This window comes from Amaranthus tricolor, chromosome 15 (assembly GCF_026212465.1).
Source record: "Amaranthus tricolor cultivar Red isolate AtriRed21 chromosome 15, ASM2621246v1, whole genome shotgun sequence".
Taxonomy (NCBI): Eukaryota; Viridiplantae; Streptophyta; class Magnoliopsida; order Caryophyllales; family Amaranthaceae; genus Amaranthus; species Amaranthus tricolor.
This window is the reverse complement of record NC_080061.1, coordinates 24,184,188-24,211,074: the sequence shown is the minus strand read 5'-3', so window position 1 is coordinate 24,211,074 and position 26,887 is coordinate 24,184,188.

Below are 26,887 nucleotides of genomic sequence, written 5' to 3'. Positions count from 1 at the left end.
GAAACCCTCATTGCATTCTTTTGGATAAATTTGAGGAGTTGGTCCAAATAAATACCACCAATGATAAAACCACATAGGATATTTCTTTGGACAATATTTGTCAAATATAAAAAACCATGAATGATCAAATGGTCTGAATAAAAATGCTCTATACCAGGCCATTTTGTAATCATAGTATGAGTAATTTTGAGGGAAAAATCTTTTTGAAAAAATTCGTTCTGCATAAGGGTCTCCCCATTCTACAGACGAAATAATTTTCTTAAAAATACATTTTGAATAAATTATTTTTTCTGAAGAATCCTTGATATGTTGGATTTCAACAGAGTTTGAATCTACTAAAATAAATTCATAAAACCTTTGAGTTTTAAAACGATTTTCTGGTATCCATTCGCAACCTTTTGGAAAAGTTTTTTGATTGATTGAATTAATAATTTGTGGGCTTTGAGGAATTGTAAAATTAGTGAGATATACATTTTCTATTTCGGTTTTTGTAATGTATGCAGATTTGGTAAAGCTTTGTGTTGGTATTTTTGTAGTTGGTTCTTTTTGTTTTGAATTTGAAATAATATTTTGTGAAGTAGGCTCTTGAACAATTTGTGAATATGGAAGTGGGGGAAAATCATTTAGTTGAGTAAATTTGTTTGAAATGGATAGGGTAGTTTGAAGATTTTTGGAGGATGAAAATTTATTTTGTTCTGTTTTGTTTGGTTTTGGATCTGGTTCCATTTCGTAATCATCTGAACTCTGGAACCCTTTGAGTTTTTCTTGCTGATTCTTCTTCCTTGGCATTATGATGTCCCTGTAGAAATTCTCTGGTTAAGAAATCAGGGAGAGAGTTACTTTCGCCTCTTATATGCTCTATTTGAAAATCAAATACTGATAAAATTGCTTGCCATCTTGCAAAAATTTGTTTAGAAACAATGTTTTTGACATCTTTTTCTAGAACCTCTTTTGCAGATTTGCAGTCGATCCTTATCAAAAATTTTTTGTTGTAAAGATCATCTTGAAATTTTGAAACGCATAGTACTATAGATAAAATTTCCTTTTTAATGGTAGAATAATTTTTTTGAGGTCCGAGCCAGAGACCTGAATGAAATCTAACTAATTGTTCTTTTGTATCTATTCTTTGTTTTAATATGCCACCATATCCTATTTCTGATGCATCTGTTTCTACTATCATGAATGCAGATGGATCTGGAATGCCTAGACATGGAAGTGATTTGATTTTTTGTTTTAATTCAATAATAGTCTTAGTATGAATTTCTGACCAGGGAGGCGGATTTTTTTGAAGTCTTTGAAAGAGGGGCATGCAAATTTGTCTGAGCTTTGGGAAAAAATCTGATATATAATTTAGACATCCCAAAAATCTTTGTAACTGGGTTTTGTCTTTAATTTCGTTAGGGAATTTTTCTGCAAATTCTAAAGACCTTGTAATTGGCTTGATTGTTCCTTTATAAATGTCATGTCCCAAAAATCTAATTTTTGTTTGAAATAATTTCATTTTAGTGGCAGAAACTACTAAACCATTTTTTTTCAACAGTGTTTAGAAATATATGTAAATGTTTGAAATGTTGATCAATATCATGAGAAAAAATTAAAACATCATCTATATAAACAATTATGAATGAAGAAAATTGATTGAAAATATCATTCATTATATGTTGAAATTCAGAAGGAGCATTTTTAAGTCCAAAAGGCATTACATTCCACTCATAATGTCCAAATGGTACCGTGAATGCAGTTTTATACCTATCTTCTTTAGCAATTTGTATTTGCCAGAAACCAGATTTCATATCAAATTTTGAAAATATTTTGGCTTTATATAAGCGATTAATTAAATCTCTTTTATTTGGGATTGGATATCTTATCCATTGAAGAACTTTGTTTAAAGGTTTGTAATTAATAACTAATCTAGGAACTCCTCTTTCTTTTTCTGCTGCATTCATAACATAAAATGCTGCACAGCTCCAAGGAGATTTGGATGGAGTTATTAATTTTTTATCTAAAAGAGTTTGAATTTCTTTCTTGCAGAATTCAAGATGCTCAGAATTCATTTGGATGGGTCTAGCTTTTGTAGGAATATTTTTTTCAGAGAAATCTTTTTCATATGGCAATGTGACAATATGCCTTTTTCTATCCCAAAAGGCATTTGGAATATCAGCACAAACTTTTGATTTAAAAATATTTTCTAAATTAAAAATTTTTTGTTGCAATTTTGATTGTTGTAATTGTTCTTCAATCCTTTGAAAAGAAATTTCTTCTTTTAAAGAAGAAATTTGAAATTCTTTTTGTTTTATTAAATTTATACTTTGTATTACTGAAGAATTTTGTAATAAATTAATATCTTTTTGTAACATGGGACTTAAAAAAGGAAATGATAATTGTTTCCCTAAAATTTTTGTATGAACACCTTTGTCATCAACCCAAAAAGGATAAATTTGTGTTAAAAAGGGAGTGCCTAATATTATTTCTTCCTTAATATCATTAATAATAATGAAAGTATTAGTAAAACTATAATTTTCATTTATGATCTTTCCTTTTGAAATTTTATATTTAATATCCATGGGTGAACTATTTGCACTATATAACCGAGTTTTTGTTTTTTCATAAAATTTAGTTGGGACTAATCCTTCCCTTAAGCAATTTTGATCCGCTCCACTATCAATTAAAGCAATATAGGTTTTTTGAAAATCTCCAATTTGAAAAGTAACTGGTGCATACCATTTTTGAAAATTAATTTTATTAATAACAGTGATAAAATCATCATCATCCCCATTAACTTTCTCTTTTCCCAAAGAAAGATTTTCTTTATAGATGGGGTTTTCTAAAATAGATAATTTTGTTTCAAGTTCGAAATCTTTGATTTCTAAATGCTTCAAACTATTTTTGATAGAAATGATGTCTTCTTTGATTTTATTTATTTCAAGTTGAAGATCTTTGACCGAAAGAGTTTGATTCTTAATAGGAATTAATTTAGAAGTCATTTCTTTGGAAGAGTATTTTTCTAATAATTTTGAAATATTGAAAGGTTCAATTTGAGGAATTGGAATACTTTCTTTGTTTTTAGAGGTAGAGGTTTCACCCAAAACCATAGTTTTGAGTTTCAAAAGGGTTTCTCTTTTGATCTCTTTATCTTGGATTTTGTCAACGAGATCAAAAAGAAATTCCACATTTTTCTCTTTATCTGTTAAAACATTAATGCATTTGATAGGAGAGGAAGAAATCGAAGATTCAGAATCAGAAGTTTGATCATTAATTTGTAAAATTTCGTCATCTTCCTTTTCTGAAGAAGAAGAAGAAGTAGACTCAGGGGTTTGTAATAATATTTTGGATATTTTATCTCCTAGCTCAGAGTCGTTAATAAATAATTCTTGAATCTTTTTCTTTGTGGTACAAGCATTTGCTTTATGTCCAGGTTTTCCACACGAATAACAAAAGATTTTGAAAGCTTTGTTTGATTTTCGGAAATTTCCGAAATTTTTCTTTCCTCGTTTCTTTCGATAATAAGAAGGATAAGAATTTTTATTTTTATCTTTTGAAAATTTAGAAAATTGTTTTTTAATTTTCTTTTTTGTAGAGGGAGCTCTAATAGCTTCCATACCAAATGCTTCACAGAAACATCCAATTTCTTTCCTAGATTGTTTCTTTTCAGAGGTATATTTGGCTTGGAGTTTGAGTTCTTCACATAAAGAAAGACCTTCCTTTTTAATGAAAGCGAAAAGTCCTCCATAAGTAGTATTATTAAGAGCTTGTTCTTTATCTGTATCATGTTCAGCTATTTTTCTAAAAATTCTTTGAGCAAATAATTTTGGTAGTCCTGATATAAATTTTTCTTTCCAAAAACTTTGATTGCAATCTTGTCTTTGTAAAACATAACTAAAGAAGGTATCTTTATACCATCTATAGTCACTTAATGTTGGGCAACGTAAATTTTGTAAAATCGTTTCTCCAGAAGAAAGAGTTTGAGTAGGGTTACCGACAAAATGAAAGGCAATAACTATGATTAAGAAATCACAGCAGTCAGATTTTTGAAATACATTTCCTTGATCATCCATGATGTCAGTAACGTGATTCAAAATTTCTAATCTGTCTTGTAAAGTGAGAAGATTATCCCACCAGTTTTTTAATTGCCCAGTAAAACCTGATATAATAAAACCAAAAATTATTTGTTCATCCAAAGGTTTTGCCTTGTAAGCTACAATAGCCATTCCCATATTTTGAAGAGTATTAAGAATTTCATAATCAGATTTTCCATCTATGTTCCATTCATGGATCATATCTGGGGAAAAGGATTTGGAGGTAAATGTAGACCTTTCTTCATATTGAAGATCAACAGGAGTAGGCCTAGGATAATAGTTTTTTGTAGGGATATTCTTCCAAGATGATCGTATTTTATTAATTTGATGAGGATCATTATCAGATTCTTGAAATTGCTTTGCAACTTTTGAAATGATTAAAGACTCAGAATTTTCTTCATCAGAAGATATCTCTGAACTTTGATATTTACTCAAAACCTTAATATGACTTGGACTATCTGCTAATTTTTGTAAAGATTTTTGAATTTTATCTAACACTGCAGAATTAGAGTTAGAAGAAGTAAAACCATTTTTTGGAAACATTTGAGTCATAGGTATAGTTAATCCTGGTGGTTTGAAATGCGGTGCAGAAACCTTATTAGATCCTAATGATGCAATCGTATTAGGGGCTATGGATCTAGAGGTTTCTTTTTGTAAATTATCAACCTTATTTGAAAGTTGATCTACTTGTGTAGCAACGGTATGAAGGATTTGATTTGTAAAATTATTTTGATGATAAATTTTAATGATGTCTTCTACATTTGGAGTTTTATCTGTTTGATCTACTCTTCCTTCTTTAAAAGGACTAGCCTTTATTTCACGGTCATAATAGGGAAAAGTAATATTTTGTAATGGTGGATGAACTGAACTAATTGTTTGTCCATCCTTCAAAACCCAATTTTTTTGAAGTTTGGTTTGTACAAATATGTGATTTTGAGAATATGGATTAGCAATACCTTGTTTTTCACAAAACAATAAAAACCATGTAAAAAACGGGATATTAATTTGAATAGTATTCATATCTTTATACCATACATCTCTTATTGAGTCTTTAAAGGAGCGAGAAAAAGATCTAAACCAATCTCGATGTTCAGCATTGTGAGAGGAATTAAATTCATTTCTTAGATAGTTTTTATCTATTTCAAAATCTTTAGTAATTGTATTGATAGAGTCAAAATTTTGCATATCAGACATTGTGGGAGATGCAGGTCTAGATGAAGAGATTTGAGAAGTTTGAGAAGCATTTGCTTCATATTCAGGAATAGGAGATTTATATCTGACTTTGATTGGTTCAGAAATGACTGAAGTTGTTTTTTGAGGAAAAGAAAAAGATCTTCGTGGATAGTTGGAAGAAGAAGTACAAGGAGAACTAGATAATTCTCTCATAGACCCAAACCTTATAAGAACTTTATTTTCGTCTTCCTCAATGCATTCTATTTCTTGTCTTATGTTTCTAGGAGGCATTGGATTTGAGAATTGAAATGTCTCAGGAATAGAAATTTGATCCCATCTCAAGGTTTTTGCTGTAGAAACTATTGATTTAGTATTCTCAGCATGAACCTCTATAAAAATAGTTTCTTCTTTTGAAGAAGCCTCATGTATGAATTTTGGATTAACTGTGGAATTCATTAATCTAAAATAAACACGGAAAACAATTGCAAAATTTCTAGCAAACTCTTTAAATTTATTATTTAAAATTTGAATATCTAAAATTAATGAAGATAAGATTAATGGGTCTTGAAGATCTACTGTAAAGTTTGGAAAACAATTGAAATATATTGGGCCATTACAGATATTAGTTTGAATCATAGCCAAAACAGAATCTTTATAATTATTAAGTCGATCGTCTCTGAGAGCTAGGAAAATTGGACAATCAACTCCTTTATGAACTAATGGTTTTATTCCTATTTGAACAAGGCCAAAATGAATGAATCTAAATCTGTGTTTGAGATAAGCTTTAATGCTGGATTCTGAAAGTAAATGCATAGTTTCAGATTCTTTTTGAATGCTTCTAGTCTCTTCATGAGTTTTGATGCTAAATGCAGTCTTAAAATCAGTAATGCCTATATGATAAATTTTTGTAAGATTTTCTTTTGGAATTTCCCAATTTGAAAAGTTCTTTTCTATATGAACTTCACTACTTTGAATTATATTATTAGGTGATCCTAAACTAATAGCTTTCCTTAACCAGTTTGCCATTAATAAATTAAATGTTGCATAAACTAAATATGACTGAATTGAATGGGAACAGTGGGACCACCTAACCGAGAACACCAAGACTTAAAATGGCTTACCAACAACTTAATTAGGCTGACCAAGCACTTTACCAACACTCAATACAAATGCAATTTAATAAATGCACAATTAATCAATTTAATAACTTACTGGCTCTGATACCAATAGGGAGTACAGGATCGATAGAGAAAATAATTTAATAATTTTGTGGATATAAATCTTATTATAAAATTAAATTCTCTTATTAATGAATATGGATATGGACGTGGAAGGTGTTGTTTGAGACAGTAACTCCAACATAGAATCCATGGAATTTTAAATTCTGCATGAAACATGACTGGAGTTTCATAAGCTTGATAATTTGAATTGGCAACAAAAGTTGTGAAACCCTCATTGCATTCTTTTGGATAAATTTGAGGAGTTGGTCCAAATAAATACCACCAATGATAAAACCACATAGGATATTTCTTTGGACAATATTTGTCAAATATAAAAAACCATGAATGATCAAATGGTCTGAATAAAAATGCTCTATACCAGGCCATTTTGTAATCATAGTATGAGTAATTTTGAGGGAAAAATCTTTTTGAAAAAATTCGTTCTGCATAAGGGTCTCCCCATTCTACAGACGAAATAATTTTCTTAAAAATACATTTTGAATAAATTATTTTTTCTGAAGAATCCTTGATATGTTGGATTTCAACAGAGTTTGAATCTACTAAAATAAATTCATAAAACCTTTGAGTTTTAAAACGATTTTCTGGTATCCATTCGCAACCTTTTGGAAAAGTTTTTTGATTGATTGAATTAATAATTTGTGGGCTTTGAGGAATTGTAAAATTAGTGAGATATACATTTTCTATTTCGGTTTTTGTAATGTATGCAGATTTGGTAAAGCTTTGTGTTGGTATTTTTGTAGTTGGTTCTTTTTGTTTTGAATTTGAAATAATATTTTGTGAAGTAGGCTCTTGAACAATTTGTGAATATGGAAGTGGGGGAAAATCATTTAGTTGAGTAAATTTGTTTGAAATGGATAGGGTAGTTTGAAGATTTTTGGAGGATGAAAATTTATTTTGTTCTGTTTTGTTTGGTTTTGGATCTGGTTCCATTTCGTAATCATCTGAACTCTGGAACCCTTTGAGTTTTTCTTGCTGATTCTTCTTCCTTGGCATTATGATGTCCCTGTAGAAATTCTCTGGTTAAGAAATCAGGGAGAGAGTTACTTTCGCCTCTTATATGCTCTATTTGAAAATCAAATACTGATAAAATTGCTTGCCATCTTGCAAAAATTTGTTTAGAAACAATGTTTTTGACATCTTTTTCTAGAACCTCTTTTGCAGATTTGCAGTCGATCCTTATCAAAAATTTTTTGTTGTAAAGATCATCTTGAAATTTTGAAACGCATAGTACTATAGATAAAATTTCCTTTTTAATGGTAGAATAATTTTTTTGAGGTCCGAGCCAGAGACCTGAATGAAATCTAACTAATTGTTCTTTTGTATCTATTCTTTGTTTTAATATGCCACCATATCCTATTTCTGATGCATCTGTTTCTACTATCATGAATGCAGATGGATCTGGAATGCCTAGACATGGAAGTGATTTGATTTTTTGTTTTAATTCAATAATAGTCTTAGTATGAATTTCTGACCAGGGAGGCGGATTTTTTTGAAGTCTTTGAAAGAGGGGCATGCAAATTTGTCTGAGCTTTGGGAAAAAATCTGATATATAATTTAGACATCCCAAAAATCTTTGTAACTGGGTTTTGTCTTTAATTTCGTTAGGGAATTTTTCTGCAAATTCTAAAGACCTTGTAATTGGCTTGATTGTTCCTTTATAAATGTCATGTCCCAAAAATCTAATTTTTGTTTGAAATAATTTCATTTTAGTGGCAGAAACTACTAAACCATTTTTTTCAACAGTGTTTAGAAATATATGTAAATGTTTGAAATGTTGATCAATATCATGAGAAAAAATTAAAACATCATCTATATAAACAATTATGAATGAAGAAAATTGATTGAAAATATCATTCATTATATGTTGAAATTCAGAAGGAGCATTTTTAAGTCCAAAAGGCATTACATTCCACTCATAATGTCCAAATGGTACCGTGAATGCAGTTTTATACCTATCTTCTTTAGCAATTTGTATTTGCCAGAAACCAGATTTCATATCAAATTTTGAAAATATTTTGGCTTTATATAAGCGATTAATTAAATCTCTTTTATTTGGGATTGGATATCTTATCCATTGAAGAACTTTGTTTAAAGGTTTGTAATTAATAACTAATCTAGGAACTCCTCTTTCTTTTTCTGCTGCATTCATAACATAAAATGCTGCACAGCTCCAAGGAGATTTGGATGGAGTTATTAATTTTTTATCTAAAAGAGTTTGAATTTCTTTCTTGCAGAATTCAAGATGCTCAGAATTCATTTGGATGGGTCTAGCTTTTGTAGGAATATTTTTTTTCAGAGAAATCTTTTTCATATGGCAATGTGACAATATGCCTTTTTCTATCCCAAAAGGCATTTGGAATATCAGCACAAACTTTTGATTTAAAAATATTTTCTAAATTAAAAATTTTTTGTTGCAATTTTGATTGTTGTAATTGTTCTTCAATCCTTTGAAAAGAAATTTCTTCTTTTAAAGAAGAAATTTGAAATTCTTTTTGTTTTATTAAATTTATACTTTGTATTACTGAAGAATTTTGTAATAAATTAATATCTTTTTGTAACATGGGACTTAAAAAAGGAAATGATAATTGTTTCCCTAAAATTTTTGTATGAACACCTTTGTCATCAACCCAAAAAGGATAAATTTGTGTTAAAAAGGGAGTGCCTAATATTATTTCTTCCTTAATATCATTAATAATAATGAAAGTATTAGTAAAACTATAATTTTCATTTATGATCTTTCCTTTTGAAATTTTATATTTAATATCCATGGGTGAACTATTTGCACTATATAACCGAGTTTTTGTTTTTTCATAAAATTTAGTTGGGACTAATCCTTCCCTTAAGCAATTTTGATCCGCTCCACTATCAATTAAAGCAATATAGGTTTTTTGAAAATCTCCAATTTGAAAAGTAACTGGTGCATACCATTTTTGAAAATTAATTTTATTAATAACAGTGATAAAATCATCATCATCCCCATTAACTTTCTCTTTTCCCAAAGAAAGATTTTCTTTATAGATGGGGTTTTCTAAAATAGATAATTTTGTTTCAAGTTCGAAATCTTTGATTTCTAAATGCTTCAAACTATTTTTGATAGAAATGATGTCTTCTTTGATTTTATTTATTTCAAGTTGAAGATCTTTGACCGAAAGAGTTTGATTCTTAATAGGAATTAATTTAGAAGTCATTTCTTTGGAAGAGTATTTTTCTAATAATTTTGAAATATTGAAAGGTTCAATTTGAGGAATTGGAATACTTTCTTTGTTTTTAGAGGTAGAGGTTTCACCCAAAACCATAGTTTTGAGTTTCAAAAGGGTTTCTCTTTTGATCTCTTTATCTTGGATTTTGTCAACGAGATCAAAAAGAAATTCCACATTTTTCTCTTTATCTGTTAAAACATTAATGCATTTGATAGGAGAGGAAGAAATCGAAGATTCAGAATCAGAAGTTTGATCATTAATTTGTAAAATTTCGTCATCTTCCTTTTCTGAAGAAGAAGAAGAAGTAGACTCAGGGGTTTGTAATAATATTTTGGATATTTTATCTCCTAGCTCAGAGTCGTTAATAAATAATTCTTGAATCTTTTTCTTTGTGGTACAAGCATTTGCTTTATGTCCAGGTTTTCCACACGAATAACAAAAGATTTTGAAAGCTTTGTTTGATTTTCGGAAATTTCCGAAATTTTTCTTTCCTCGTTTCTTTCGATAATAAGAAGGATAAGAATTTTTATTTTTATCTTTTGAAAATTTAGAAAATTGTTTTTTAATTTTCTTTTTTGTAGAGGGAGCTCTAATAGCTTCCATACCAAATGCTTCACAGAAACATCCAATTTCTTTCCTAGATTGTTTCTTTTCAGAGGTATATTTGGCTTGGAGTTTGAGTTCTTCACATAAAGAAAGACCTTCCTTTTTAATGAAAGCGAAAAGTCCTCCATAAGTAGTATTATTAAGAGCTTGTTCTTTATCTGTATCATGTTCAGCTATTTTTCTAAAAATTCTTTGAGCAAATAATTTTGGTAGTCCTGATATAAATTTTTCTTTCCAAAAACTTTGATTGCAATCTTGTCTTTGTAAAACATAACTAAAGAAGGTATCTTTATACCATCTATAGTCACTTAATGTTGGGCAACGTAAATTTTGTAAAATTGTTTCTCCAGAAGAAAGAGTTTGAGTAGGGTTACCGACAAAATGAAAGGCAATAACTATGATTAAGAAATCACAGCAGTCAGATTTTTGAAATACATTTCCTTGATCATCCATGATGTCAGTAACGTGATTCAAAATTTCTAATCTGTCTTGTAAAGTGAGAAGATTATCCCACCAGTTTTTTAATTGCCCAGTAAAACCTGATATAATAAAACCAAAAATTATTTGTTCATCCAAAGGTTTTGCCTTGTAAGCTACAATAGCCATTCCCATATTTTGAAGAGTATTAAGAATTTCATAATCAGATTTTCCATCTATGTTCCATTCATGGATCATATCTGGGGAAAAGGATTTGGAGGTAAATGTAGACCTTTCTTCATATTGAAGATCAACAGGAGTAGGCCTAGGATAATAGTTTTTTGTAGGGATATTCTTCCAAGATGATCGTATTTTATTAATTTGATGAGGATCATTATCAGATTCTTGAAATTGCTTTGCAACTTTTGAAATGATTAAAGACTCAGAATTTTCTTCATCAGAAGATATCTCTGAACTTTGATATTTACTCAAAACCTTAATATGACTTGGACTATCTGCTAATTTTTGTAAAGATTTTTGAATTTTATCTAACACTGCAGAATTAGAGTTAGAAGAAGTAAAACCATTTTTTGGAAACATTTGAGTCATAGGTATAGTTAATCCTGGTGGTTTGAAATGCGGTGCAGAAACCTTATTAGATCCTAATGATGCAATCGTATTAGGGGCTATGGATCTAGAGGTTTCTTTTTGTAAATTATCAACCTTATTTGAAAGTTGATCTACTTGTGTAGCAACGGTATGAAGGATTTGATTTGTAAAATTATTTTGATGATAAATTTTAATGATGTCTTCTACATTTGGAGTTTTATCTGTTTGATCTACTCTTCCTTCTTTAAAAGGACTAGCCTTTATTTCACGGTCATAATAGGGAAAAGTAATATTTTGTAATGGTGGATGAACTGAACTAATTGTTTGTCCATCCTTCAAAACCCAATTTTTTTGAAGTTTGGTTTGTACAAATATGTGATTTTGAGAATATGGATTAGCAATACCTTGTTTTTCACAAAACAATAAAAACCATGTAAAAAACGGGATATTAATTTGAATAGTATTCATATCTTTATACCATACATCTCTTATTGAGTCTTTAAAGGAGCGAGAAAAAGATCTAAACCAATCTCGATGTTCAGCATTGTGAGAGGAATTAAATTCATTTCTTAGATAGTTTTTATCTATTTCAAAATCTTTAGTAATTGTATTGATAGAGTCAAAATTTTGCATATCAGACATTGTGGGAGATGCAGGTCTAGATGAAGAGATTTGAGAAGTTTGAGAAGCATTTGCTTCATATTCAGGAATAGGAGATTTATATCTGACTTTGATTGGTTCAGAAATGACTGAAGTTGTTTTTTGAGGAAAAGAAAAAGATCTTCGTGGATAGTTGGAAGAAGAAGTACAAGGAGAACTAGATAATTCTCTCATAGACCCAAACCTTATAAGAACTTTATTTTCGTCTTCCTCAATGCATTCTATTTCTTGTCTTATGTTTCTAGGAGGCATTGGATTTGAGAATTGAAATGTCTCAGGAATAGAAATTTGATCTCATCTCAAGGTTTTTGCTGTAGAAACTATTGATTTAGTATTCTCAGCATGAACCTCTATAAAAATAGTTTCTTCTTTTGAAGAAGCCTCATGTATGAATTTTGGATTAACTGTGGAATTCATTAATCTAAAATAAACACGGAAAACAATTGCAAAATTTCTAGCAAACTCTTTAAATTTATTATTTAAAATTTGAATATCTAAAATTAATGAAGATAAGATTAATGGGTCTTGAAGATCTACTGTAAAGTTTGGAAAACAATTGAAATATATTGGGCCATTACAGATATTAGTTTGAATCATAGCCAAAACAGAATCTTTATAATTATTAAGTCGATCGTCTCTGAGAGCTAGGAAAATTGGACAATCAACTCCTTTATGAACTAATGGTTTTATTCCTATTTGAACAAGGCCAAAATGAATGAATCTAAATCTGTGTTTGAGATAAGCTTTAATGCTGGATTCTGAAAGTAAATGCATAGTTTCAGATTCTTTTTGAATGCTTCTAGTCTCTTCATGAGTTTTGATGCTAAATGCAGTCTTAAAATCAGTAATGCCTATATGATAAATTTTTGTAAGATTTTCTTTTGGAATTTCCCAATTTGAAAAGTTCTTTTCTATATGAACTTCACTACTTTGAATTATATTATTAGGTGATCCTAAACTAATAGCTTTCCTTAACCAGTTTGCCATTAATAAATTAAATGTTGCATAAACTAAATATGACTGAATTGAATGGGAACAGTGGGACCACCTAACCGAGAACACCAAGACTTAAAATGGCTTACCAACAACTTAATTAGGCTGACCAAGCACTTTACCAACACTCAATACAAATGCAATTTAATAAATGCACAATTAATCAATTTAATAACTTACTGGCTCTGATACCAATAGGGAGTACAGGATCGATAGAGAAAATAATTTAATAATTTTGTGGATATAAATCTTATTATATAATTGATAATAATAAGATAAGTAAAGAAAGTTAGATTTATTTGAGATAAGACTTAAACAAAAGAAAATTACAGGATGCTCTCATCTTAGAGCTAGACACTTTATTTATACACAAAGGAAGAGATAAGGTGCAATCTGCTCTTCCAATAAGAAATTAAAGAGAAATAGTACAAACATAATTATTAAAGTTACACTATAATACTGTAGAAGATGCTTTGAATTACTATTGAAGATGCTTTACTGTTGAAGATGCTTTGAATCACTGTTGGAGATGCTTTACTGTTGAAGATGCTTTGAATTACTGTTGGAGATGCTTTTGATTTCGTCATTGCTTACGTTTGTGCTTCCGGATGAATTAATTTGAGTTGTTGAACATTTGAATGATACTTTTGATTTCGTCATTGCTTACGTTTGTGCTTCCGGATGAATTAATTTGAGTCGTTGAACATTTGAATTGAACTTTTGTGAACTCAATATTAAAAGTCGTATGGATCTTGAGCAAATGGGCCACCAAATGTTGGATCATAAGACTCATTTGAAAACTCCGATAAAATCTCATCAGAGGATTCTTCTGATAATATTTTCTTTGCATATTGTGGATCTTCAAGAATCTTTTTGAGAATAGCTTTCTGGACTTTAGATAATGATTCTGAATTTGGACTTTCTACTTTGGGATTTTTATTGTGTTGAGGAGAGTTTGAATTTGATGTTGCTTTTGAGGGTGAAGGTTTGTTGGTGGTTGATGGAGATTGGTATTCCATTTTTATACCGGTTTGAAAAAAGGAGATAACATTTTTTGTTGAACAAATTTCTAAGGTAAATTTGTCCCACCATTTAATTTTGAATTCTCTTATTAATGAATATGGATATGGACGTGGAAGGTGTTGTTTGAGACAGTAACTCCAACATAGAATCCATGGAATTTTAAATTCTGCATGAAACATGACTGGAGTTTCATAAGCTTGATAATTTGAATTGGCAACAAAAGTTGTGAAACCCTCATTGCATTCTTTTGGATAAATTTGAGGAGTTGGTCCAAATAAATACCACCAATGATAAAACCACATAGGATATTTCTTTGGACAATATTTGTCAAATATAAAAAACCATGAATGATCAAATGGTCTGAATAAAAATGCTCTATACCAGGCCATTTTGTAATCATAGTATGAGTAATTTTGAGGGAAAAATCTTTTTGAAAAAATTCGTTCTGCATAAGGGTCTCCCCATTCTACAGACGAAATAATTTTCTCAAAAATACATTTTGACACCTAATAATATAATTCAAAGTAGTGAAGTTCATATAGAAAAGAACTTTTCAAATTGGGAAATTCCAAAAGAAAATCTTACAAAAATTTATCATATAGGCATTACTGATTTTAAGACTGCATTTAGCATCAAAACTCATGAAGAGACTAGAAGCATTCAAAAAGAATCTGAAACTATGCATTTACTTTCAGAATCCAGCATTAAAGCTTATCTCAAACACAGATTTAGATTCATTCATTTTGGCCTTGTTCAAATAGGAATAAAACCATTAGTTCATAAAGGAGTTGATTGTCCAATTTTCCTAGCTCTCAGAGACGATCGACTTAATAATTATAAAGATTCTGTTTTGGCTATGATTCAAACTAATATCTGTAATGGCCCAATATATTTCAATTGTTTTCCAAACTTTACAGTAGATCTTCAAGACCCATTAATCTTATCTTCATTAATTTTAGATATTCAAATTTTAAATAATAAATTTAAAGAGTTTGCTAGAAATTTTGCAATTGTTTTCCGTGTTTATTTTAGATTAATGAATTCCACAGTTAATCCAAAATTCATACATGAGGCTTCTTCAAAAGAAGAAACTATTTTTATAGAGGTTCATGCTGAGAATACTAAATCAATAGTTTCTACAGCAAAAACCTTGAGATGGGATCAAATTTCTATTCCTGAGACATTTCAATTCTCAAATCCAATGCCTCCTAGAAACATAAGACAAGAAATAGAATGCATTGAGGAAGACGAAAATAAAGTTCTTATAAGGTTTGGGTCTATGAGAGAATTATCTAGTTCTCCTTGTACTTCTTCTTCCAACTATCCACGAAGATCTTTTTCTTTTCCTCAAAAAACAACTTCAGTCATTTCTGAACCAATCAAAGTCAGATATAAATCTCCTATTCCTGAATATGAAGCAAATGCTTCTCAAACTTCTCAAATCTCTTCATCTAGACCTGCATCTCCCACAATGTCTGATATGCAAAATTTTGACTCTATCAATACAATTACTAAAGATTTTGAAATAGATAAAAACTATCTAAGAAATGAATTTAATTCCTCTCACAATGCTGAACATCGAGATTGGTTTAGATCTTTTTCTCGCTCCTTTAAAGACTCAATAAGAGATGTATGGTATAAAGATATGAATACTATTCAAATTAATATCCCGTTTTTTACATGGTTTTTATTGTTTTGTGAAAAACAAGGTATTGCTAATCCATATTCTCAAAATCACATATTTGTACAAACCAAACTTCAAAAAAATTGGGTTTTGAAGGATGGACAAACAATTAGTTCAGTTCATCCACCATTACAAAATATTACTTTTCCCTATTATGACCGTGAAATAAAGGCTAGTCCTTTTAAAGAAGGAAGAGTAGATCAAACAGATAAAACTCCAAATGTAGAAGACATCATTAAAATTTATCATCAAAATAATTTTACAAATCAAATCCTTCATACCGTTGCTACACAAGTAGATCAACTTTCAAATAAGGTTGATAATTTACAAAAAGAAACCTCTAGATCCATAGCCCCTAATACGATTGCATCATTAGGATCTAATAAGGTTTCTGCACCGCATTTCAAACCACCAGGATTAACTATACCTATGACTCAAATGTTTCCAAAAAATGGTTTTACTTCTTCTAACTCTAATTCTGCAGTGTTAGATAAAATTCAAAAATCTTTACAAAAATTAGCAGATAGTCCAAGTCATATTAAGGTTTTGAGTAAATATCAAAGTTCAGAGATATCTTCTGATGAAGAAAATTCTGAGTCTTTAATCATTTCAAAAGTTGCAAAGCAATTTCAAGAATCTGATAATGATCCTCATCAAATTAATAAAATACGATCATCTTGGAAGAATATCCCTACAAAAAACTATTATCCTAGGCCTACTCCTGTTGATCTTCAATATGAAGAAAGGTCTACATTTACCTCCAAATCCTTTTCCCCAGATATGATCCATGAATGGAACATAGATGGAAAATCTGATTATGAAATTCTTAATACTCTTCAAAATATGGGAATGGCTATTGTAGCTTACAAGGCAAAACCTTTGGATGAACAAATAATTTTTGGTTTTATTATATCAGGTTTTACTGGGCAATTAAAAAACTGGTGGGATAATCTTCTCACTTTACAAGACAGATTAGAAATTTTGAATCACGTTACTGACATCATGGATGATCAAGGAAATGTATTTCAAAAATCTGACTGCTGTGATTTCTTAATCATAGTTATTGCCTTTCATTTTGTCGGTAACCCTACTCAAACTCTTTCTTCTGGAGAAACGATTTTACAAAATTTACGTTGCCCAACATTAAGTGACTATAGATGGTATAAAGATACCTTCTTTAGTTATGTTTTACAAAGACAAGATTGCAATCAAAGTTTTTGGAAAGAAAAATTTATATCAGGACTACCAAAATTATTTGCTCAAAGAATTTTTAGAAAAATAGCTGAACATGATACAGATAAAGAACAAGCTCTTAATAATACTACTTATGGAGGACTTTTCGCTTTCATTAAAAAGGAAGGTCTTTCTTTATGTGAAGAACTCAAACTCCAAGCCAAATATACCTCTGAAAAGAAACAATCTAGGAAAGAAATTGGATGTTTCTGTGAAGCATTTGGTATGGAAGCTATTAGAGCTCCCTCTACAAAAAAGAAAATTAAAAAACAATTTTCTAAATTTTCAAAAGATAAAAATAAAAATTCTTATCCTTCTTATTATCGAAAGAAACGAGGAAAGAAAAATTTCGGAAATTTCCGAAAATCAAACAAAGCTTTCAAAATCTTTTGTTATTCGTGTGGAAAACCTGGACATAAAGCAAATGCTTGTACCACAAAGAAAAAGATTCAAGAATTATTTATTAACGACTCTGAGCTAGGAGATAAAATATCCAAAATATTATTACAAACCCCTGAGTCTACTTCTTCTTCTTCTTCAGAAAAGGAAGATGACGAAATTTTACAAATTAATGATCAAACTTCTGATTCTGAATCTTCGATTTCTTCCTCTCCTATCAAATGCATTAATGTTTTAACAGATAAAGAGAAAAATGTGGAATTTCTTTTTGATCTCGTTGACAAAATCCAAGATAAAGAGATCAAAAGAGAAACCCTTTTGAAACTCAAAACTATGGTTTTGGGTGAAACCTCTACCTCTAAAAACAAAGAAAGTATTCCAATTCCTCAAATTGAACCTTTCAATATTTCAAAATTATTAGAAAAATACTCTTCCAAAGAAATGACTTCTAAATTAATTCCTATTAAGAATCAAACTCTTTCGGTCAAAGATCTTCAACTTGAAATAAATAAAATCAAAGAAGACATCATTTCTATCAAAAATAGTTTGAAGCATTTAGAAATCAAAGATTTCGAACTTGAAACAAAATTATCTATTTTAGAAAACCCCATCTATAAAGAAAATCTTTCTTTGGGAAAAGAGAAAGTTAATGGGGATGATGATGATTTTATCACTGTTATTAATAAAATTAATTTTCAAAAATGGTATGCACCAGTTACTTTTCAAATTGGAGATTTTCAAAAAACCTATATTGCTTTAATTGATAGTGGAGCGGATCAAAATTGCTTAAGGGAAGGATTAGTCCCAACTAAATTTTATGAAAAAACAAAAACTCGGTTATATAGTGCAAATAGTTCACCCATGGATATTAAATATAAAATTTCAAAAGGAAAGATCATAAATGAAAATTATAGTTTTACTAATACTTTCATTATTATTAATGATATTAAGGAAGAAATAATATTAGGCACTCCCTTTTTAACACAAATTTATCCTTTTTGGGTTGATGACAAAGGTGTTCATACAAAAATTTTAGGGAAACAATTATCATTTCCTTTTTTAAGTCCCATGTTACAAAAAGATATTAATTTATTACAAAATTCTTCAGTAATACAAAGTATAAATTTAATAAAACAAAAAGAATTTCAAATTTCTTCTTTAAAAGAAGAAATTTCTTTTCAAAGGATTGAAGAACAATTACAACAATCAAAATTGCAACAAAAAATTTTTAATTTAGAAAATATTTTTAAATCAAAAGTTTGTGCTGATATTCCAAATGCCTTTTGGGATAGAAAAAGGCATATTGTCACATTGCCATATGAAAAAGATTTCTCTGAAAAAAATATTCCTACAAAAGCTAGACCCATCCAAATGAATTCTGAGCATCTTGAATTCTGCAAGAAAGAAATTCAAACTCTTTTAGATAAAAAATTAATAACTCCATCCAAATCTCCTTGGAGCTGTGCAGCATTTTATGTTATGAATGCAGCAGAAAAAGAAAGAGGAGTTCCTAAATTAGTTATTAATTACAAACCTTTAAACAAAGTTCTTCAATGGATAAGATATCCAATCCCAAATAAAAGAGATTTAATTAATCGCTTATATAAAGCCAAAATATTTTCAAAATTTGATATGAAATCTGGTTTCTGGCAAATACAAATTGCTAAAGAAGATAGGTATAAAACTGCATTCACGGTACCATTTGGACATTATGAGTGGAATGTAATGCCTTTTGGACTTAAAAATGCTCCTTCTGAATTTCAACATATAATGAATGATATTTTCAATCAATTTTCTTCATTCATAATTGTTTATATAGATGATGTTTTAATTTTTTCTCATGATATTGATCAACATTTCAAACATTTACATATATTTCTAAACACTGTTGAAAAAAATGGTTTAGTAGTTTCTGCCACTAAAATGAAATTATTTCAAACAAAAATTAGATTTTTGGGACATGACATTTATAAAGGAACAATCAAGCCAATTACAAGGTCTTTAGAATTTGCAGAAAAATTCCCTAACGAAATTAAAGACAAAACCCAGTTACAAAGATTTTTGGGATGTCTAAATTATATATCAGATTTTTTCCCAAAGCTCAGACAAATTTGCATGCCCCTCTTTCAAAGACTTCAAAAAAATCCGCCTCCCTGGTCAGAAATTCATACTAAGACTATTATTGAATTAAAACAAAAAATCAAATCACTTCCATGTCTAGGCATTCCAGATCCATCTGCATTCATGATAGTAGAAACAGATGCATCAGAAATAGGATATGGTGGCATATTAAAACAAAGAATAGATACAAAAGAACAATTAGTTAGATTTCATTCAGGTCTCTGGCTCGGACCTCAAAAAAATTATTCTACCATTAAAAAGGAAATTTTATCTATAGTACTATGCGTTTCAAAATTTCAAGATGATCTTTACAACAAAAAATTTTTGATAAGGATCGACTGCAAATCTGCAAAAGAGGTTCTAGAAAAAGATGTCAAAAACATTGTTTCTAAACAAATTTTTGCAAGATGGCAAGCAATTTTATCAGTATTTGATTTTCAAATAGAGCATATAAGAGGCGAAAGTAACTCTCTCCCTGATTTCTTAACCAGAGAATTTCTACAGGGACATCATAATGCCAAGGAAGAAGAATCAGCAAGAAAAACTCAAAGGGTTCCAGAGTTCAGATGATTACGAAATGGAACCAGATCCAAAACCAAACAAAACAGAACAAAATAAATTTTCATCCTCCAAAAATCTTCAAACTACCCTATCCATTTCAAACAAATTTACTCAACTAAATGATTTTCCCCCACTTCCATATTCACAAATTGTTCAAGAGCCTACTTCACAAAATATTATTTCAAATTCAAAACAAAAAGAACCAACTACAAAAATACCAACACAAAGCTTTACCAAATCTGCATACATTACAAAAACCGAAATAGAAAATGTATATCTCACTAATTTTACAATTCCTCAAAGCCCACAAATTATTAATTCAATCAATCAAAAAACTTTTCCAAAAGGTTGCGAATGGATACCAGAAAATCGTTTTAAAACTCAAAGGTTTTATGAATTTATTTTAGTAGATTCAAACTCTGTTGAAATCCAACATATCAAGGATTCTTCAGAAAAAATAATTTATTCAAAATGTATTTTTAAGAAAATTATTTCGTCTGTAGAATGGGGAGACCCTTATGCAGAACGAATTTTTTCAAAAAGATTTTTCCCTCAAAATTACTCATACTATGATTACAAAATGGCCTGGTATAGAGCATTTTTATTCAGACCATTTGATCATTCATGGTTTTTTATATTTGACAAATATTGTCCAAAGAAATATCCTATGTGGTTTTATCATTGGTGGTATTTATTTGGACCAACTCCTCAAATTTATCCAAAAGAATGCAATGAGGGTTTCACAACTTTTGTTGCCAATTCAAATTATCAAGCTTATGAAACTCCAGTCATGTTTCATGCAGAATTTAAAATTCCATGGATTCTATGTTGGAGTTACTGTCTCAAACAACACCTTCCACGTCCATATCCATATTCATTAATAAGAGAATTCAAAATTAAATGGTGGGACAAATTTACCTTAGAAATTTGTTCAACAAAAAATGTTATCTCCTTTTTTCAAACCGGTATAAAAATGGAATACCAACCTCCATCAACCACCAACAAACCTTCACCCTCAAAAGCAACATCAAATTCAAACTCTCCTCAACACAATAAAAATCCCAAAGTAGAAAGTCCAAATTCAGAATCATTATCTAAAGTCCAGAAAGCTATTCTCAAAAAGATTCTTGAAGATCCACAATATGCAAAGAAAATATTATCAGAAGAATCCTCTGATGAGATTTTATCGGAGTTTTCAAATGAGTCTTATGATCCAACATTTGGTGGCCCATTTGCTCAAGATCCATACGACTTTTAATATTGAGTTCACAAAAGTTCAATTCAAATGTTCAACGACTCAAATTAATTCATCCGGAAGCACAAACGTAAGCAATGACGAAATCAAAAGTATCATTCAAATGTTCAACAACTCAAATTAATTCATCCGGAAGCACAAACGTAAGCAATGACGAAATCAAAAGCATCTCCAACAGTAATTCAAAGCATCTTCAACAGTAAAGCATCTCCAACAGTGATTCAAAGCATCTTCAACAGTAAAGCATCTTCAATAGTAATTCAAAGCATCTTCTACAGTATTATAGTGTAACTTTAATAATTATGTTTGTACTATTTCTCTTTAATTTCTTATTGGAAGAGCAGATTGCACCTTATCTCTTCCTTTGTGTATAAATAAAGTGTCTAGCTCTAAGATGAGAGCATCCTGTAATTTTCTTTTGTTTAAGTCTTATCTCAAATAAATCTAACTTTCTTTACTTATCTTATTATTATCAATTATATAATAAGATTTATATCCACAAAATTATTAAATTATTTTCTCTATCGATCCTGTACTCCCTATTTTTTGGTTTTATTATATCAGGTTTTACTGGGCAATTAAAAAACTGGTGGGATAATCTTCTCACTTTACAAGACAGATTAGAAATTTTGAATCACGTTACTGACATCATGGATGATCAAGGAAATGTATTTCAAAAATCTGACTGCTGTGATTTCTTAATCATAGTTATTGCCTTTCATTTTGTCGGTAACCCTACTCAAACTCTTTCTTCTGGAGAAACGATTTTACAAAATTTACGTTGCCCAACATTAAGTGACTATAGATGGTATAAAGATACCTTCTTTAGTTATGTTTTACAAAGACAAGATTGCAATCAAAGTTTTTGGAAAGAAAAATTTATATCAGGACTACCAAAATTATTTGCTCAAAGAATTTTTAGAAAAATAGCTGAACATGATACAGATAAAGAACAAGCTCTTAATAATACTACTTATGGAGGACTTTTCGCTTTCATTAAAAAGGAAGGTCTTTCTTTATGTGAAGAACTCAAACTCCAAGCCAAATATACCTCTGAAAAGAAACAATCTAGGAAAGAAATTGGATGTTTCTGTGAAGCATTTGGTATGGAAGCTATTAGAGCTCCCTCTACAAAAAAGAAAATTAAAAAACAATTTTCTAAATTTTCAAAAGATAAAAATAAAAATTCTTATCCTTCTTATTATCGAAAGAAACGAGGAAAGAAAAATTTCGGAAATTTCCGAAAATCAAACAAAGCTTTCAAAATCTTTTGTTATTCGTGTGGAAAACCTGGACATAAAGCAAATGCTTGTACCACAAAGAAAAAGATTCAAGAATTATTTATTAACGACTCTGAGCTAGGAGATAAAATATCCAAAATATTATTACAAACCCCTGAGTCTACTTCTTCTTCTTCTTCAGAAAAGGAAGATGACGAAATTTTACAAATTAATGATCAAACTTCTGATTCTGAATCTTCGATTTCTTCCTCTCCTATCAAATGCATTAATGTTTTAACAGATAAAGAGAAAAATGTGGAATTTCTTTTTGATCTCGTTGACAAAATCCAAGATAAAGAGATCAAAAGAGAAACCCTTTTGAAACTCAAAACTATGGTTTTGGGTGAAACCTCTACCTCTAAAAACAAAGAAAGTATTCCAATTCCTCAAATTGAACCTTTCAATATTTCAAAATTATTAGAAAAATACTCTTCCAAAGAAATGACTTCTAAATTAATTCCTATTAAGAATCAAACTCTTTCGGTCAAAGATCTTCAACTTGAAATAAATAAAATCAAAGAAGACATCATTTCTATCAAAAATAGTTTGAAGCATTTAGAAATCAAAGATTTCGAACTTGAAACAAAATTATCTATTTTAGAAAACCCCATCTATAAAGAAAATCTTTCTTTGGGAAAAGAGAAAGTTAATGGGGATGATGATGATTTTATCACTGTTATTAATAAAATTAATTTTCAAAAATGGTATGCACCAGTTACTTTTCAAATTGGAGATTTTCAAAAAACCTATATTGCTTTAATTGATAGTGGAGCGGATCAAAATTGCTTAAGGGAAGGATTAGTCCCAACTAAATTTTATGAAAAAACAAAAACTCGGTTATATAGTGCAAATAGTTCACCCATGGATATTAAATATAAAATTTCAAAAGGAAAGATCATAAATGAAAATTATAGTTTTACTAATACTTTCATTATTATTAATGATATTAAGGAAGAAATAATATTAGGCACTCCCTTTTTAACACAAATTTATCCTTTTTGGGTTGATGACAAAGGTGTTCATACAAAAATTTTAGGGAAACAATTATCATTTCCTTTTTTAAGTCCCATGTTACAAAAAGATATTAATTTATTACAAAATTCTTCAATAATACAAAGTATAAATTTAATAAAACAAAAAGAATTTCAAATTTCTTCTTTAAAAGAAGAAATTTCTTTTCAAAGGATTGAAGAACAATTACAACAATCAAAATTGCAACAAAAAATTTTTAATTTAGAAAATATTTTTAAATCAAAAGTTTGTGCTGATATTCCAAATGCCTTTTGGGATAGAAAAAGGCATATTGTCACATTGCCATATGAAAAAGATTTCTCTGAAAAAAATATTCCTACAAAAGCTAGACCCATCCAAATGAATTCTGAGCATCTTGAATTCTGCAAGAAAGAAATTCAAATTCTTTTAGATAAAAAATTAATAACTCCATCCAAATCTCCTTGGAGCTGTGCAGCATTTTATGTTATGAATGCAGCAGAAAAAGAAAGAGGAGTTCCTAAATTAGTTATTAATTACAAACCTTTAAACAAAGTTCTTCAATGGATAAGATATCCAATCCCAAATAAAAGAGATTTAATTAATCGCTTATATAAAGCCAAAATATTTTCAAAATTTGATATGAAATCTGGTTTCTGGCAAATACAAATTGCTAAAGAAGATAGGTATAAAACTGCATTCACGGTACCATTTGGACATTATGAGTGGAATGTAATGCCTTTTGGACTTAAAAATGCTCCTTCTGAATTTCAACATATAATGAATGATATTTTCAATCAATTTTCTTCATTCATAATTGTTTATATAGATGATGTTTTAATTTTTTCTCATGATATTGATCAACATTTCAAACATTTACATATATTTCTAAACACTGTTGAAAAAAATGGTTTAGTAGTTTCTGCCACTAAAATGAAATTATTTCAAACAAAAATTAGATTTTTGGGACATGACATTTATAAAGGAACAATCAAGCCAATTACAAGGTCTTTAGAATTTGCAGAAAAATTCCCTAACGAAATTAAAGACAAAACCCAGTTACAAAGATTTTTGGGATGTCTAAATTATATATCAGATTTTTTCCCAAAGCTCAGACAAATTTGCATGCCCCTCTTTCAAAGACTTCAAAAAAATCCGCCTCCCTGGTCAGAAATTCATACTAAGACTATTATTGAATTAAAACAAAAAATCAAATCACTTCCATGTCTAGGCATTCCAGATCCATCTGCATTCATGATAGTAGAAACAGATGCATCAGAAATAGGATATGGTGGCATATTAAAACAAAGAATAGATACAAAAGAACAATTAGTTAGATTTCATTCAGGTCTCTGGCTCGGACCTCAAAAAAATTATTCTACCATTAAAAAGGAAATTTTATCTATAGTACTATGCGTTTCAAAATTTCAAGATGATCTTTACAACAAAAAATTTTTGATAAGGATCGACTGCAAATCTGCAAAAGAGGTTCTAGAAAAAGATGTCAAAAACATTGTTTCTAAACAAATTTTTGCAAGATGGCAAGCAATTTTATCAGTATTTGATTTTCAAATAGAGCATATAAGAGGCGAAAGTAACTCTCTCCCTGATTTCTTAACCAGAGAATTTCTACAGGGACATCATAATGCCAAGGAAGAAGAATCAGCAAGAAAAACTCAAAGGGTTCCAGAGTTCAGATGATTACGAAATGGAACCAGATCCAAAACCAAACAAAACAGAACAAAATAAATTTTCATCCTCCAAAAATCTTCAAACTACCCTATCCATTTCAAACAAATTTACTCAACTAAATGATTTTCCCCCACTTCCATATTCACAAATTGTTCAAGAGCCTACTTCACAAAATATTATTTCAAATTCAAAACAAAAAGAACCAACTACAAAAATACCAACACAAAGCTTTACCAAATCTGCATACATTACAAAAACCGAAATAGAAAATGTATATCTCACTAATTTTACAATTCCTCAAAGCCCACAAATTATTAATTCAATCAATCAAAAAACTTTTCCAAAAGGTTGCGAATGGATACCAGAAAATCGTTTTAAAACTCAAAGGTTTTATGAATTTATTTTAGTAGATTCAAACTCTGTTGAAATCCAACATATCAAGGATTCTTCAGAAAAAATAATTTATTCAAAATGTATTTTTAAGAAAATTATTTCGTCTGTAGAATGGGGAGACCCTTATGCAGAACGAATTTTTTCAAAAAGATTTTTCCCTCAAAATTACTCATACTATGATTACAAAATGGCCTGGTATAGAGCATTTTTATTCAGACCATTTGATCATTCATGGTTTTTTATATTTGACAAATATTGTCCAAAGAAATATCCTATGTGGTTTTATCATTGGTGGTATTTATTTGGACCAACTCCTCAAATTTATCCAAAAGAATGCAATGAGGGTTTCACAACTTTTGTTGCCAATTCAAATTATCAAGCTTATGAAACTCCAGTCATGTTTCATGCAGAATTTAAAATTCCATGGATTCTATGTTGGAGTTACTGTCTCAAACAACACCTTCCACGTCCATATCCATATTCATTAATAAGAGAATTCAAAATTAAATGGTGGGACAAATTTACCTTAGAAATTTGTTCAACAAAAAATGTTATCTCCTTTTTTCAAACCGGTATAAAAATGGAATACCAACCTCCATCAACCACCAACAAACCTTCACCCTCAAAAGCAACATCAAATTCAAACTCTCCTCAACACAATAAAAATCCCAAAGTAGAAAGTCCAAATTCAGAATCATTATCTAAAGTCCAGAAAGCTATTCTCAAAAAGATTCTTGAAGATCCACAATATGCAAAGAAAATATTATCAGAAGAATCCTCTGATGAGATTTTATCGGAGTTTTCAAATGAGTCTTATGATCCAACATTTGGTGGCCCATTTGCTCAAGATCCATACGACTTTTAATATTGAGTTCACAAAAGTTCAATTCAAATGTTCAACGACTCAAATTAATTCATCCGGAAGCACAAACGTAAGCAATGACGAAATCAAAAGTATCATTCAAATGTTCAACAACTCAAATTAATTCATCCGGAAGCACAAACGTAAGCAATGACGAAATCAAAAGCATCTCCAACAGTAATTCAAAGCATCTTCAACAGTAAAGCATCTCCAACAGTGATTCAAAGCATCTTCAACAGTAAAGCATCTTCAATAGTAATTCAAAGCATCTTCTACAGTATTATAGTGTAACTTTAATAATTATGTTTGTACTATTTCTCTTTAATTTCTTATTGGAAGAGCAGATTGCACCTTATCTCTTCCTTTGTGTATAAATAAAGTGTCTAGCTCTAAGATGAGAGCATCCTGTAATTTTCTTT